At 39.0% G+C, this 17427-nt stretch overlaps 1 protein-coding gene across 16 annotated transcripts in view; it reads right to left on the bottom strand.

Moving 5' to 3' along the window:
• CSNK1G1 (casein kinase 1 gamma 1) overlaps positions 1-16789 on the bottom strand; it is a 170005-nt gene extending 153216 nt beyond the window's left edge. For all 16 annotated transcript variants that reach the window (XM_026478285.4, XM_026478279.4, XM_026478283.4 and 13 more), the window contains exon 1: positions 16574-16789. The gene's annotated coding sequence lies outside the window, so the exon portion shown is untranslated. The remainder of the gene's footprint in view (positions 1-16573) is intronic.
• Between the last annotated feature and the right edge of the window lie 638 nt (positions 16790-17427).

Below are 17427 nucleotides of genomic sequence, written 5' to 3' on the forward strand. Positions count from 1 at the left end.
GTCCTGAGAACTGGAGAGAAAAGAAGATAGGGAGAATCAAAGCTTATAAGAAGCAAAAACCTAGAATCATAAGCCCATTGCTGGAGACATTATTTCTTTTCACCAACCGTACACACAAGGAGAAAGCAGGATGAAATATTTAAAGTGGTGAAAGCAAAAAACCAACAACCTAGAATTCTCTCTGAGTGAAATTACCCTTCAACAGCAGAGGAGGAATAAAGGTTTTCTCGAACAATAGAGGGGATTTGTCACCAGTAGACCTGCTTTGCAAGAAATATCAAAAAAAGTTCCTCAGAAAGATGACGACATAGATCAAAACCTTGGATTCTACATAAAGAAGACCATTTGAGAAGGAATAAATGAAGGTAAAATAAAATCTTTTTTTCTTTTTCTTAATAGATCTAATAAGTATTGGTTCAATAACAATAGCAACAATTTATTGGGTGACTAGAGCTTAGATAAGTGAGTCACAAAAACGTTCTGAGAGACAGGAATGAAGAATTGGGAATCCTGTTTTAAGATACCTGCACAAACCATGAAGAAATCTAGTGTTATCTGGAAGTGGAATTAGTTATAAACGTATAACGCAAACCATAAGGCAACCACTAAAAACATTTTAAAATTCATATGCAATTGCAAGGGACAACAAACAGCCAAAATACAATCTTGGAAAATCTTGAAAACTAAAATTGGTGGGCTTATACTTTCTGATTTTAAAATTACCACAAAGCTACAATAATCAAAACAGTGTGGTACTGGCATTAAGACCAATATACAGATCAAAGAATAAAAAAGTGTCCAGAAATAAGCCCATACACCTATAAGGAACTGATTTTCAACAAGAATGCCAAGAGCATTCACTGGGGAAAGAACAGACAAATCATACTGGGACAACTGGATACCCTCATGCAAAAGAACGGAGCTGGATCTTAACCCCACAATGTACAACTCAAAATAGATCAAAGACCTAAATATAAGAGCTAAAAGGATCACACTCTTAGAAGACATACAAATGGCCAATAAGCACACAAAATGATGCTCGACATCACTAATGACTAAGGAAATGCAAACCAAAACCACGAAATACCACTTCATACCTAGTAGCAAGGCTATACTTTAAAAAAAAAAAAAAAAAAAAAGGAAAGGAAAAATAACTGTTGGCAAGGATGTGGAGAAATTGGAATCCTTGTCCGCTGTTGATGGGGATGTAAAATGATACAGCAGCTGTAGAAAACCATATGGTTGATTCCTCAAAAGAGTTAAGCAAAGAATCATCGTATAACCCAGCAATTCTACTTCTGAGTTTATGTGCAAAGAAGTGAAAGCGGGAATTCAGATATTTGTACACCCACGTTCAAAAGCATTTAGTGGGGAAGATGAAAAAGTCTGGTGATGGTGGTGATGGTGGCACAACAATGTGAATGTACCTACTGCCACAGAACTGTACACTTAAAAATGGTTAAAATGGAAAATTTTATGTAAATTTGCCACAATTCTTTTACTTTTTTAAGTTTTTTTAAAAGATTTATTTATTTTAGAGAGAGAGAGCAAACGAGTGAGCGAGGAGGGGCATAAGGAGATGGAGAGAGAAACCCAAGTGGACTCCGGGCTGAGTGCGGAGCCCAATGTGGGGCTTGATCTCATGGCCCTGAGATCATGACCTGAGCCTAAACCAAGAGTCAGACGCTTAACTGACTGTGCCACCTAGGTGCTCCAAGATTTTATTTTTAAGTAATCTCTACAGCCAACATGGAGTTTGAATTTACAACTCCAAGATCAAGAGTTACATGCTCCACTGACTGAACCAGCTAGGTGCCCTGTCGCAATTTTTTTTTTTAAAAAGCAAGTAAAGTTTTCCAAAGAAGACATCCAGATGGCTAACAGACACATGAAAAGATGCTCAACATCACTCATCGTCAGGGAAATACAAATCAAAACCATAGTGACATACCACCTCACACCTGTCAGAATGGCTAAAATTAACAACACAGGAAACAACAGGTGTTGGTGAGAATGCAGAGAAAGGGGAACCCTCTTGCACTGTTGGTGGAAATGCAAACTCATGCAGTCACTGTGGACAACAGTATGGAGGTTCCTCAAAAAGTTAAAGATAAAACTACCCTACAACCCAGCAGTTGCAATACTAGGTATTTATCCAAAGGATATAAAAATGCTGATTTGAAGGGGCACATGAACCTCAGTGTTTATAGCAGCTATCAACAATGTCAAATTACGGAAACAGCCCAAATGCCCAAATGTCCATCGACTAATGAATGGATAAAGAAGATAAGGTATGTCTGTGTGTGTGTATACACACACACACACACACACACACACACACACAATGGAATATTACTCAGCCATCACAAAGAATGAAATCTTGCCATTTGCAACAACATGGAGGGAACTACAGTGTATAATGGTAAGCGAAAAAAGTCAAAGACAAATACCATATGATTTCACTCTGTGGAATTTAAGAAACAGAACAGATAAACACAGGGGAAGGGAAGGAAAAATAAAATGAGAAAAAAACGGAGAGGGAGGCAAACCACAAGAGACTACAGTTAAGAGAACAAACTGAGGGTTGCTGGAGGGAAGGTGGGTGGAGGATGGGCTAAATGGGGGATGGGCACTAAGGAGGGCAGTTTTGGGGATGAGCACTGGGTGTTATACGTAAGTGATGAATCACTAAATTCTACTCCTAAAACCAATACAGCACTATATGTTAACTAGCTTGAATTTAAATTAAAAAAAAAAAAGCAAGAAAAGGAAGAAAAGGAACCATGTTAATCTGTGCAGTAATCACTTGGAAATACAGCAGCTTGAGGTGAGCTACATGTAATGAACTTAAAATGTGAAATCTGACCAATTATAAGCAAATACAGTGAAAACTTTCTATCAAAAGAAAAATGGGCAAAGAACTTAAATAGACATTTCACCAGAAAAAGATATGCAAATTGGCAACGAAGCACAAGAAAAGATGCTCAACATCATTAGTCATTAGGGAAATGCAAATCACAATCACAGGAGTACCCCTCATCCCCACTAGGGTGGCTGTAATTAAAAAACAAAACAGAACAGGTACAAAATAACAGATGCTGGTGAGAATGTAAAAAAATTAAAACCCTTCAACATTGCTGGTGAGAATCTAAAATGGTGGCTCAGTCAGCTGGGCGTCCAACTCTCGATTTCAGCTTTGGTCATGGTCTCAGGGTCATGGAATCAAGACCCGCCTCGGCTCCACGCTCAGCAGAGAGTCTGATTCAGATTTTCTCTCTCCCTCTCCCTCTGCCCCTCATGCACCAGTGCATGCAAGCTCTCTCTAAATAAATAAAATAAAATCTTTTTTAAAAAGTAATAATAAAACAGTGCATTTTACTCAAAAAGTAAAATACAGGGGGCCTGGCTGGCTCAGTCCGTAGAGCGTATGACTCCTGATCTCAGGGTCATGAGTTCAAGCCTCATGGTGGGTATAGAGATTACAAAAATAAAACAGAAATAAACTTAAAAAAGAAAAAAAAAGTAAAATGTAAAATTACCACACGACCCAGCAATTCCATCCCTAGCTACATACCCAAAAGAAATGGAAACCTATATTTAAACAAAAACTTGTATATGAAGGTTCACAGAAGCACTATTTACAATAACCAAAAGATGGAAACAACCAAAAACACCTGTGAATTGATGAATGGACAAATGTGGTATATCCATACAGTAGAATATCTTTCAGCCTTAAAGAAAAAAAAAAAAAAAAAAAAGGAAGTACTGCTACATACTACAACATGAACGGACCTAGAAAACGTTATGCTAAGTGAAAGAAGCAGACACAAAATATCACATGTTATATAAAATATTACATGTTATGTAATTCCATTTATACAACATATCCAGAAAAGATAAATCCAGAGAGATAGAAAGCAGGTTAGTGTTCTCCAGGGGCTGTGGAGAAAGAGGAACAAGGAAGAACTGCTTAATAGACTTCGGGTTTTTCCTTTGGGGATGATGAAAATGCTTCGGAACTAGATAAAGATTATACCTGCAAAACACCATGAATGTACCAAATGCCACAAATTATACACTTCAAAATACTTAATATTATGTCATGTGAATTTTACCTCAATAAGTAAAATAAGAGGGTGCTAGAACTAATAACGTCTTATGAAAACAATTGTCCAAACACATTTTACTACTTATTGCTTCCCAATTAAAACAAAATAACACTGAAATATTTAAAAAAAATTTTTTTTAGTAATCTCCACACCCAATGTGGGCCTCAAACTCATGACCCCAAGATCAAGAGTCTCATGTTCTTTTCTTCTTTTTTTTTAAGGATTTTATTTATTTATTTGAAAGAGAGAGAGACAGCCAGTGAGAGAGGGAACACAAGCAGGGGGAGTGGGAGAGGAAGAAGCAGGCTCCCAGCAGAGGAGCCTGATGTGGGGCTCGATCGCTGGGATCACGCCCTGAGTCGAAAGCAGACACTTAACGACTGAGCCACCCAGGCACCCCAAGAGTCGCATAGTCTTCTGACTGAGCCAGCCAAGGGCCCCAACACTGAAATGTTTCTTAAACCTTTTTAAGATTAAGTGCTGATTTGAAGGGGCACGTGCACCCCAATGTTTATAGCAGCACTATCAAAAATAGCTAAATTATGGAGAGAGCATAAATGTCCACCAACAGATGAATGGATAAAGAAGATGAGGTATAGATATAGAATGGAATATTACTCAGCCATCAAAAAGAATGAAATCTTATCATTTGCAACGTGGATGGAACTAGAGTGTATTATTTTAAACGAAATAAGTCAGAGAAAGACAGGGGTGCTTGGGTGGCTCAGTCGGTTAAGCATCTGCCTTTGGTTCAGATCATGATCCCAGGGTCCTGAGATCGAGCCCCACGTTGGGCTCCCTGCTCAGTGGAAGCCTGCTTCTCCCTGCTTGTGATCTCTCTCATTAGCTCTGTCACTATCTGTCTCTCTTTCAAATAAAAAATAAATCTAAAAAAAAAGTCAGAGAAAGACAAATATCATGATTTCACTCAGATGTGGAATTTAAGAAACAAAACAGATGCACACAGGGGAAGCAGAGGAAAAAGAAGATACAAACAGAAAGGGAGGGAAACCCTAAGAGGCTCTATAAGAGAACAAACTGAGGGTTGCTGGAGGGGTGGTGGGTGGGGGATAGGCTAAATGGGTGATGAGTATTAAGGAAGGCACTTGTTGGGATGAGCACTGTGTGTTACACACAAGTGATGAACCACTAAATTCTACTCCTGAAATCAATAGTACACTATATGTTAACCAACTTGAATTTAAATTAAAAAACAAACAAAAAAAACAAAACCCACACCATTTTAAGATTAAGATGCTCCTAACAGGGGCGCCTCGGTGGCTCAGTCGGTTAAGCAGCTGCCTTTGGCTCAGGTCATAACCGCAGGGTCCTGAGATCAAGCCCTGCATTGGGCTCCCTGCTCAGTAGGGAGTCGGCTTCTCCTTCTCCCTCTGCCCCTCCCCCTGCCTGTGCACTCTCGCTCTCTCAAATAAGTAATAAATAAAATCTTAAAAAAGAAAAGATGCTCCTGACATTTTTCTAAATCACAATATTTCTTTAGAGAGAGAAAAGTAGTATTATACAAAGCTTCTCAAGCACAATTTATTCATGGACTTATTTACTCTAAAATCTAAAAGATATTTTTAAAAGCTGGATGAGGTGGCTCTTCTAATTTAGTTACCATGAGCAAAAAGGTCAAACAAAACCTGAAAACTCAGCTATTACAAGTTACTTCAAATTTTATACCTAAAAAGCACAATACAAAGATTTCCATTGGTTATTTCTCACAATCACTTTTACAAAATAGTTTCAAGTGGTCTGACTTGCCCTGTTACCCAGTGTAAGCACTATTTCCCTTCTGACAGTGACTTTCCCTTGCTATCTGTCACCTAGGATTAAAAACTTTTCTGAGTCAGTCTTCTTTATTTCTTGGTCTCCAGAGGCTTTAGAGGTAGAGATACTTGAACTTGACATCCTGTGTCTACCACTTATCAACAATGTGAAATTCAGAAGTAGCTTCCTTTCTTTGCCTCATTGCTCAATCTGTAAAATTGTAATAATGGCTGCACCTCATTTTTGTGGCTTGTTGTGAGAAAAAAGTGAGATAATGTGTCCAAAGCATTTAGCATACTGCCCATTTCATAAACAGACTACCATCACTGTTATTACTATTCTGTGTTTTCACTAATAATTCCCTAGAACAGGCCCTCGTGGTTGCTTGATTATATCCATTAGATTATGGATGTGCCTCAACTGGCTTCCTTCATTCCTATCTTTTAGTAGTCCAAGGGACTCTGCACACCACCATCAGATTTACCTTCAGACATACAAATTCATGCTGTTACTCCCCAGCTTAAAAAACCTGTATGGGTCTCTACTTACTGCCAACATCAAATCTAACTTCCTCTGACATTCATTATCCTCTATTAACAGCTGTTTCTCAAACTTTAGTGTACATCAGAATCACCTGGAACGTTTGTTAAAACAGATTGTGGACGCCACCCCTACAGTTTCCAATTCAGTAAACCTAGAGCAGGCCTCAAAATGCATTTATAATAAATTTCCAGGTGATGCTACTGCTGCTGGTTGAGGAACCACACTTTGAGAAGTACTACTCTTATATGTATGACCCCATTCTACTTCCTTAAGCTTATTTTTCCCTACTCTCTAACTGGTGCAACACAGCTTTGATTGGATTAGTCTTTTCGCGGGCTGTGCCCAATTCTCCCTCACTGCTTAGCTTTGCTGCCTGAAAACACTTTCTGGCTTACTCAAATCATACCTATCTTTTAAGCCTGTGGTTTCCAGCACTGCCTGCACATTACAATCACCTTGAAAAGCTTTTTCACAAACTATGGAGGCACCCCCCAACATTCTGATTCAGCTGATCCTGGGAAAAGTTTCCCCCAAGTGATTCTAAAGAGCTGCCAGAGCTGAGATCCACTACTTTACCTTCAATCTCCTTCCCATCAGGATTATGAACTGAATGTTCTCCCCTCCAAATTCCTACAGTATTCCCAGACTATATCATCAAGTTTGCACTCATTTACTTATTGGACTCTATTACTCTCAACCTATCATTTTAAGTCTTGTTTCTCCAACTTGGTAAATGATCTTATCTTCAATTTCTATATTCCTAAAGCACTAGTATGATGAATACACAGTAGGAACTCTGTGGTTATTTCTTCACTGATTGTGGATTCAAATTAGAAGTCAGAACTTTAAAGTATTTCTAATTTATCCAAACCAGGAAACTATGGTCCCTCTTTTTTTTTTTTTTTTTTAATACAGTCCTGCAACAAGCTTATTTTGTTACGGTGATCATTTAACTCCCTCCTTCCCCAATAACTAAATTGAAGAGAAAAATACTAATGTATCAAAATGCTGTGGAGAATAATAAAATCATTAATAGCAACATAAATGGCTTCACAGTTGCTTCCTTAGAGCAAGTAGCCTTATCTAAATCCATTAAAGACTGTTTCAAAACAGAGAATCAAAGAACACATATTAAAAGCACACATATTTAAAGATGCTGAAGCTCTGAATAGTTCCATGATTTGTTTTCTCAACAGATGTGCATCCTTCAAGCCCTGAATTCACCAGATGCATATTAAATTAATCCGTACTTTTATTTTTACATAACACTCCACTTTAGTTTTATAAATACACCACCACATAAAGCAGAATTCCACTGTTGCTTTCTGACATTAAATATTAACAGATTATTTCCATTGTGCAAAAAAAAAAATACATTAAGATTCATTTTAATGCAGTCGAATCTGTGCTTACTAAATATAGGCTATAATAGCTTAATTTTTAATTGGCCAATTTCTATCTAGAATGTGAAAAATGACAAATTTGTTCTTAACTGAAGACCCAATGACACCTGGCACTTCAAGAAATACACACTATCTCATTCGACATTTCAGAAATTAGGAATCCAAACAAAAACTTGAATTCTATACTTCAGTTTAATAGTCCACTTTAATTTTCTGGAAAATGTACCTCTTATAAAATCATAATTTCTTCATAAGCTAAAATGAATGAATTCTTGTATTATAAGAGAAACAGGACTGGACTGGGAGTCAGGAGATGTGGGTTTCAGTCTCACTCATTAGCTGTTCCATCCTGAGTGCATCACTTAGCCTCTCTACACTTCAGTAATCTCAGCTGTAAAATCAAAGGGTCTACCTAGACCATCTCTGCATTTTCTTTTAGCTTTATGATTCCATAATCTATGAAACTCAAGAAACACAAGCATTAACCAGATGGATCCCATTAAAGACAAAGTGAGCTTACACGATGATTGATTTGGAGTATTTATCTCTGGGAAACCTAAGTGCTTTCACACAGATTGTCCTGGTGTCTATTGTTAATTAACTAGGTGAAAAAGCAAATAAAACCCACCAAACATGGAGTTAAAAAACAGTTTTTGCATCATACCATAGATGATCAGAATATTTGGAGGTCAAAATGCCAAGTAAGATTAAGATGTTCTGGAAAATGGAAGGTGTCCTAGAAGTCCAAGAAAGGACAGTTAATAAAGCCAACTGAAAGTGGATTCTAGCTAACAATTACTACTTAGGTTAGATAAGAAATAGTGTCTCAGGATAGCATTTTAATTACGTTTAGAAGAGTTATTCCCTCTGAGTCTGAAATGGAAATAATCAGGCAACAACAGCAGTACCCATGATTTCTCTTCCTAGTCAATCTTTGCCAGCTCAAGCTTCTGGAGAGTCTTCAACAAGTGTAATAGGAAGAAGCAAAAACCAGAGAGGGCGGCCAAGAAATCTACATAACTAATACCCTGCACAACAATAAAAGGCAAGTGGCAAAGGACTTTAACTTTAGTGACAGTTCAAAAATTCTGGATTTAGAACTCCCTCAAGCCCTGTTACCACATATAACTGTCATATGGCCAGTACCACATTTAGCTCACACTTCCTAATGCCCAATTACGTATCTCAAAGAATGAAGCACCTATCGATTAACACCTAATGACATAATATAATCTTTCTGAAAGGGAAATTCAGACTCTGAACAATGCTTCTGATTACATCTAAAATATTAGGAAAATCTCTTTTCGAAACCACCCCCACGAATTATTTTATTCATTTTCATTTCTAAAAGAAAAAAAAAAGCCCAAGGCTTGGGGCAAGAGGGAAGGTTTAACTGGCAGAGCACAGAGGATTTCTAGGATAATGAAAATACTCTGTATATTTTAATGATGGATATTATACACTTTTACAAACCCACAGAATGTACAAAACAAAGAAGGAACCCTAAGCTACTATGGACTTCGGGTGATTATGATGTGTCAACAGAGTTCATCAAATGTGTTAATTTGTTCATCAACTTTAACAAATGTCCACTCTGGTGGAGATGATGGGGGAGGCTATGCATGTATAGTACAGAAGGTTTATGGGAAATCTGTTTTCTTCCTTTCAATTCTGTTGCAAACCTAAAACTGCCCTTAAAAAATAAAGTCTTTGGGGGCACCTGGGTGGCTCAGTCGGTTAAGCATCAGACTCCTGGTTTTGCCTCAGGTCATGATCTCAGGGTCATGGGATGGAGCCCTGAGCGGGCCTCTGCACTCAGCAGGGAGTCTGCTTGAGGATTCTCTCTCCCTCTCCCTCTGCCCTTAGCCTGGCTCACATGTTTGTGTGCTCGCTCTCTCGTTCTCTCAAATAAATCAATAAATCCTTAAAAAAAAAAAAAAGTCTTTTTGGGGGCACCTGGCTGCCTCTGTCAGTAGAGCATGCGACTCCTGTTCTCAGGGTTGTACGCTGGTGACCCATGCTGGGTACAGAGATTACTTAAAAATAAAATCTTAAAAAAAAAGTCTTTTTAAAAAAATACCACATTAACATTTTTTGAGTAGAAAACACTTTTATAAAACAATTGGACATCCTTGTGCAAAAATATGAATAGACACACAGTCCTTAAACCTTTCACAAAAATTAACTCAAAATGGATCTTTAAAAAAAAAGGATCTTAGAACTCAACGTAAAATGTAAAACTATAAAAATTCTTGAAGATCACATAGGACAAAATCTATATGACCTTGAGTTTGGCAACGAGTTTTTAGATGCAATACCAAAAGCATACTCAGTGCAAGAAAAACTTGATAAGGTGGATTTCATTAGAATTTATAACTTTTGCACTATGAAAGACAGTTAAGAGAATAAAGAGACACACCACAGATTGGGAAAAAAATATTTGCAAAAAACCATATCTGATAAAAAATATGTATGCAAATTATACAAAGAAAGCTTAAAACTCAACAATAAGAAAACAACCCAATTTAATAAAATGGGCAGAAGATGCGAACAGACACCTCACCAAAGAAGATATATAGATGGCCAATTAGCATATGAAAAGGTGCTCAATATTTTATGTCATTAGGGAACTCAAATTAAAACACCTATTAGAATGGCTAAAGTACAAAAAAACTGACCATACCAAATTCTGGCAAGCATGTAGGGCAACAGGAATACTCATTCATTGCTGATGGGAATGCAAAATGATATAACAGCTTTGGAAGACAGTTTGGCAGTTCCCCATAAAATTAAACATATGTTTACCATATGACCCAACAATCATGCTCCTAGGCATTTACCTAAGGAGCTATCAAGCCACAAAAAGACATGATGAAACCTTAAATACATACAACACAAAGAGTAAACCTTAATGAAAATCATGCACTACAGTAAATAATAATGTATCGATATTGGTACATTAATTATTGTAACTAATTCATCACACTAACACAAGATGCTAGTAATAGAGGAAATGGAGGGGGTGTAGTTTTGTTGATATGGAGATATGAAATTCTATCTGCTCAATTATTCTGTAAATCTAAAACGGTTAAAAAAAAAAAAGTCTTGGGGCGCCTGGGTGGCACAGTAGGTTAAGCGTTTGCCTTGGTTCAGGTTGTGATCCCAGGGTCCGAGGATCGAGCTCCACATTGGTCTCTCTGCTCACCAGGAAGCCAGGTTCTTCCTTTCCCTCTGTTTTTGCTCTCTCTCTCACTCTATCAAATAAATAAAATCTTAAAAAAAAATGAACCTAATTTTAAAAATAAATAAAGTCTTACTAAAAAAAACTGGGTATCTGTGGATAGGAGATATTGCTACTTTAGGCTACAGAAATTTGAAAACAGTGAAAGAACTTTAAATAAAATCAAATTTAAATCAATTTAAATTAAAAAAAAAATTAACTTTAATCCCCTTGCCTTTTTCCTGGCATTGGTCACATCCCTGCTTACTAGCAGCTACATGAGAGAGTAACCTCTAGGAAATGGAGAAAAAAAATCCAACTAAGAAGCTGTTTGACCACAGCTATGGTTAGCGATTTAGCCTGAAGAACTAAAATTAGATCCAGTGATTACCATGGACACTTCACACACACAAACACAGACACACACAGACACACACACACACACCCCAAAACCGTTAAATATTTTCACACCACTCATTAATGCAGACAAAATGTAATTATAAACTTATCAAGAGAAACGTAAACGTTTGGTACTTTCGTTCAGAGGCCCATAAGTCCTCAACACCCCTTTTTCTAGGTTAGAAAATGGAAGCTACAGATATCAGTGTGGGTTCAATGCTATATTGTTTCTTGGAAAATTTACATGTCATTTTAATGAAGAAACTGTAGCATTCTGACAGGCTTACCCAGCACCCAGAGGTGTTGCACCAAGTCGTCTTTGATGGCAAAGGCAATGGCTGGCTACCTGTTCATTCAGTTTCTCCGGCCAAGGCAAAATCCAAGAGAATATCCCTTTCCCCCGTGTGTCTATGCCTCCATTGTGATGGGTGAGCGATTATTGAAGAACAATTCCCATCCCTGACACCCCAGCCCCTGCCATAACTACAGTGCCCACTTGGAGCTTCTGGTGAGGAAAAAGACTACAGCAGTACAGGCGCAGTCCTTTGGTCTTCCAACAACACCAGAACATTTCTGCGGTGGACAAAGCATGGCTCTCTTCTATCCAGATTGCTCTCTCTTCAGTCCATTTCTGAGAGACCACGCTAGTACTATTTTATAGTTTCTCAACGATGCCTGGGTGTTTCTGGTCCATGCCAGGTGCCAACCACTGTAACCTGAACGAGTAATGGTCTTTTCCAGCTCAGTAAACCCAAAAGCCTATCCTCAGGATTTATTAAGATCCAAACTGAAAAATGGCAAGTATGTTCCCTATGAACTGTATGGTACCATTTAGATGAAAATAATAGCAACTGGCATATGGTAAGGCAAAACTCCCTACTGAAAGATTAAACTTAAGTGGACTTATCACTAAATAAAAAATCCTCAGCAGAAGCTTCTCTTCTAGTTGTAACATGGAGAAAAAAATATTTATTCTGTATCTCCGTAATCCATTTCTTAAGCAACTTCCAGCAACAAATGTTGACAAAAATGGTTTCTTAAGTGAATGATAACAAAGATGCATGAAGCCACCTAATGTTCAGATAGTTTGAAATAACTTAATTACTTTTAACCGTTGTCTGTGATCTTTTTGTGTAACGCAATATAAAAATTCAAGTTCTTTTAGTTATATGTTCACTGATACAGCTGAAATTACATAATCTAAATCTACTGAGGATTTTTATTTTTGAAAAATAATCTGATGAATTCAAAGCCATAAGACATGAAGGGGTGAGGAAATAAGGAATCTGAAACAGATGGCATCTGATTTTTTTCCTGAGTCCATCTTGAACACAATCCCAATAATGTCAAACTATAATTTAGCTCTCCAAATAAGTAATCCACAAAACTTAAAATGGTAATTCTGAAGTAATTTCATAATTTCATTTAAAAATGCTTGGCATTTTTTTTTTTTTTTTTTAAAGATTTTTTATTTATTTATTCGACAGAGATAGAGACAGCCAGCGAGAGAGGGAACACAAGCAGGGGGAGTGGGAGAGGAAGAAGCAGGCTCATAGAGGAGGAGCCTGACGTGGGGCTCGAACCCGGAACGCCGGGATCACGCCCTGAGCCGAAGGCAGACGCTTTAACCGCTGTGCCACCCAGGCGCCCCAAAAAAAATGCTTGGCATTTTTAAAACATTTCCACGGTAACTCTTTTACTACCAATTTGTCAGCACCAGTAAAATCAACTGTATTTTGTTCCTTATATGTATCTAGTATATGGTATATAAATCTTCCCAACCTTTCCTAAAACTTTTTGAGATCATCCAAGAGATGCAATATTAAAGAAACTTTAGTCATTTTTAGATTTCCTGACAAGCAAATTCCAAAACTGACAACTGCAAAGATCCTTGAAATGGCCACATACTTTGAGTGGAAAAGATCACTGAGAAAACTGTCCTAACAGTCTCTAATGCTGCCTACTACTTAGGTAGGTAATTTTCCTCTAACAGCTAGTGTCCTATCTCATATCCCAAAGTAAATTTAATTTAGTAATAAATTAAAGTCCTATCAGAATAGGGGGAAATGGGAGCTTCTGATGGCTTTACAAAAGCAAGATAATACAGTCTCAATTTTAAGGCTCAAAAGATGATTAAAAATGATGATCCAGGGAAACACAGCTAAAAGCTTACATACACACTAACCACTTTATACGAAAAAAAAAAAAGACTTTATACACTCAGAAAAGCCATTTAGAAGGTTGAGTAATCTTACCAAAAAATCTACAAGTGTAGCAAAAACATAATTTCAACTCTTTAAAAAAATAGTACACTTTAATAATTTAAAATATATCCATTTATCGATTTGACCAACATTTATTTGGTGCCTGTTTTAAGTAGCTGCAGTGGTGGATAAAATTTAACATAGTATCTCTAACTCAAAGAGCATGCAATACAGTTGGATAGTTTTATTTTTTTTAAAAGTTCGACTCTGTGTAAAAGAGATATGAGAAAAAAATATATTTGAAAATTTCTCTCAAAATATGCAAAACCTATAAACCTCTCTAAAAAGTGATACTGAATTACAAACTTTATACTCGCTTTCCACAGGAAAAAAAAATCTTATTAAAGAAAGTTACATGACTTATATTCTTTGAGTATAAAGTACATTTAAAAATTAAAAATTACTAACTACAAGTTGCATCGAAAAGCAAACTGTATCAGTTGATAATCTGACATAATAGCTTACATATAATTATCACTTTAAATCTATGACTATAGACTTACTATTCTTAGATTTAGTTCTATATTCTCATAACGAATAATTTAAAAGCAGAAATTCATTCCATTTTCGTTTATTTTACAGAATATTATACATAAGAATTCTATAAGTACTGCTAATACTTTAACTAAGATGAGTCATGCTACTGATGTCGATGTTAATCTTAAAATTACAACTTTCTATTTTATGCCCCAATTTTAATTCTCTTCAGAGACATGTAAAGTTAATTAAGCTTTATATACATTATATGTATGGAAGTGATGAATTACTATATTGTACACCTGAAACTAATATAACACTGTATATTAACTGGAATTAAAAACTTAAAAGAAAATTTATATACATTACTATTTAATTGTTTTTTAATCAATCTACAGTATACACACTACAAATCCGAGAAAAACCTTTGAAACAATGGTCACTTCAATAAATGCACATATTGTTCTCTATTTTGCAGAGTTTAAACAACCTACTAATAACTGAATTTCATGCCACTTACAATAAATTTCTAGAAGCCACTGAAAAGTCCTGTTGTATACATATGTTTTTGCAGTATTATCCAGTTCCCTTCCCACCCTGGGCTATCTTGACTGTCAACTAGAAGGTGCTTCCATTTAGGGACGCCTAGGTGGCTCAGTGGGTTAAGCCTCTGCCTTCGGCTCAGGTCAGGATCCCAGTGTCCTGGGATGAGTCCTGCATGGGGCTCCCTGCTCAGCGGGAGTCGGCTTCTGTCTCTGCCTGCTGTTCCCCTGCTTATGCTCTTTCTCTCTGGCAAATAGATATCTTTGAGGAAAAAAAAAAATAAGGTTGTGGAAAGGGATTGCAGACTGACTTTAAAAAAAAAAGAGAAAGAAAGAAAGAAAGACAAAGAAAGACAGAAAGAAAGAAAGGAAGAAAGAAAGAAAGAGCTTCCATTTAAAGTGCACTGCTATTTAAATTTTTCTTTTTTTTTTTAAGTAGGCTCCACGTGGGCGTGGAGACCAACTCTGGGCTTTAACTCACGATCCTGAGATCAAAACCTGAGCTGAGATCAAGAGTCCGAGGCTTAACCCACTGAGCCACCCAGGCGCCCCTAAAGTGGACTGTTATTTAAATACAACAGTCACTCACACACACACATACACACACACACACCCTTACTATACTGGTAAAAATTTTAACTCGTTTTACTTACGAAGAAACTAAATCTCTGGTAGGTCCCATGACTTGCCCAAGGTCAACAACTAGCCAGCCAGTGGCACAGTCTGGGTTCAATCCCAGATTTACCTACCTCAAAGCCAGTACTTCCACTTGACCACAATTATCTCCTTAAAAGATTAAGAGACAGGCTCAAAAGCTGAGGATCTTGTCTCTCTGAACGTTCACATATCTATTCTGAGACATCTATCACCACACGGTATCTACAATTCAGTCGCTAATTAAAATACAAATGAAGAGGATCTTTCTGCTTCATTTAAACTAGGACAGGGCTTACTGACAGGTAAGAAAGAGACTGGAAAAGGAGGCTTGCCTCAACATGTCTCGCCTAGACCTCTATATCTATATGGTTCCCGCAGTCTATCTTTTATAAACATGCATATCTACCAAACAAGGCTATGCCCAACTAGCCTGTAGTTTGGTGCTTTTCCGTGTTGCACTTTTCTAAGACAATTATACCAGATTTAACACTGAACTGGGAGACCTGGTTGAATATGCCATTCTGGCACTTTCCAAATATCTGAAGTATCATTTAAGGGCAAAGAACCTAGTTCCACCCTCTTTTTTACGCTGTGACGCTTGCCCACTTGGAGGGTACCACTCCGGTAGGGCTCTGGGGCGAGAGAGCAGTAAAGGAAGAAGTGGGGGAAGCACACGGAAGTTGGGTGGAGGGAGGTCTCCTTACCCACTCTTCGGCCCTAGCTCAGCCAAGGGCGGCTCCCCGCGGTGCCCAGCCGACTCGCAACCCCCACAACCCTAGAAGCCGTGCACTGTCTCAAAAAGGTAGGCAGGGGAAGCAAGGGATTGCCCCAACCACTCGGACAAGGTCCATGCTCCCCTTTCGGCTCGGGAGGATGCTCCCCCTTTCAGAGCGAACCCTCCAGGTGGCAAACTCCCGGTCCACTCCGGGCGAAGTCTTCTGCATCCGAGGGGGCCCCTCCTCCGCAACCTCGAGCTGGCCACCCGAAACTCTCTGCCAGCAGTGTCCCCCAAACGCTCCATTCCACCCCCGCAACCCGCCACAAACACACACGCCGGCCTGCGCCCCACCCAGGATCTCCGCGGCCCCCTCCCCAACCCGGAGAAGGGCCCCCCACCAGTCCCTACAGACACACACACACCCTCAGGTTCCAGTCTTTCGGACCCCGTCGAAGCCGGAGTGAGTACCTGGTCCGGCAGAGCTCCGAGGCTCAGATGGGGCGGGCGCGGTCCCCTCCCGGAGGCGCCGAGTGCTTCTCTACCCACCCGCAGTGGTGGCTTCTCTTTCCCAGGAGCGGGAGGGAGGAGAGGTGCGGGAGGGGAGGGGGAAAGCGAGGAGCCGAGGGGATGTAAGAGCCGAGCCGGAACCACTAGTGCTGGCCCCACCCTCGGCCCGGCGCAGAGCACCCTGGCGCTCCCGATAGGACAAACTTAAAGCAGGCAGCGAGAAATGGACACCACCACTTCCGGGTCATCCCCACTACTGCCCCTCCCTAGCAACCGCGTGGGGTTGCTAAGCGGAAGTGCCTTCAAAGACAACCACCCCCATTTCTTCTGGGACTACCAGGAGGTAGGTCGGAGCGGCTACCTCTTTGGCAACACCCTCTTACCTCTTCCGCGAGATCGTAGAAAGATACATTCTTCGCTCCCAGAGACACGGAGCCCAGTTTGCTCCTCCCTTCAACTGTAGTCCCCCCTCCAGCCCCAGCCACTATGTAGACGTACCTGCTCCCTCCCACCCTGAGTCCCAGGCCGACCCATTGGCTCCTCCTAAGGCTCTGGTCCCTCGTGGGAGTTTTTTTTCTGGCGATTTAGCAAGCATCTCCCTCTTGTGGATTTTCAGTTATGTTTCAACTGGGTTTAAAAAATCTTCAATGTTACGAAAGCTTTTTCATGCGCTTCGTTCTTCTGTGACAGCCTCTGAAACCGGATGGTGAGAAAAGTTTTGTCTTCACCTATCTTATCTTTCGTGAGGATTACACGTTTGCGTACGATCTAGAAACACCCTAGCTTAAATGGAAGGGAAAAACAAGGATTGGCTG

Source organism: Ursus arctos, unplaced genomic scaffold (assembly GCF_023065955.2).
Source record: "Ursus arctos isolate Adak ecotype North America unplaced genomic scaffold, UrsArc2.0 scaffold_28, whole genome shotgun sequence".
NCBI lineage: Eukaryota > Metazoa > Chordata > Mammalia > Carnivora > Ursidae > Ursus > Ursus arctos.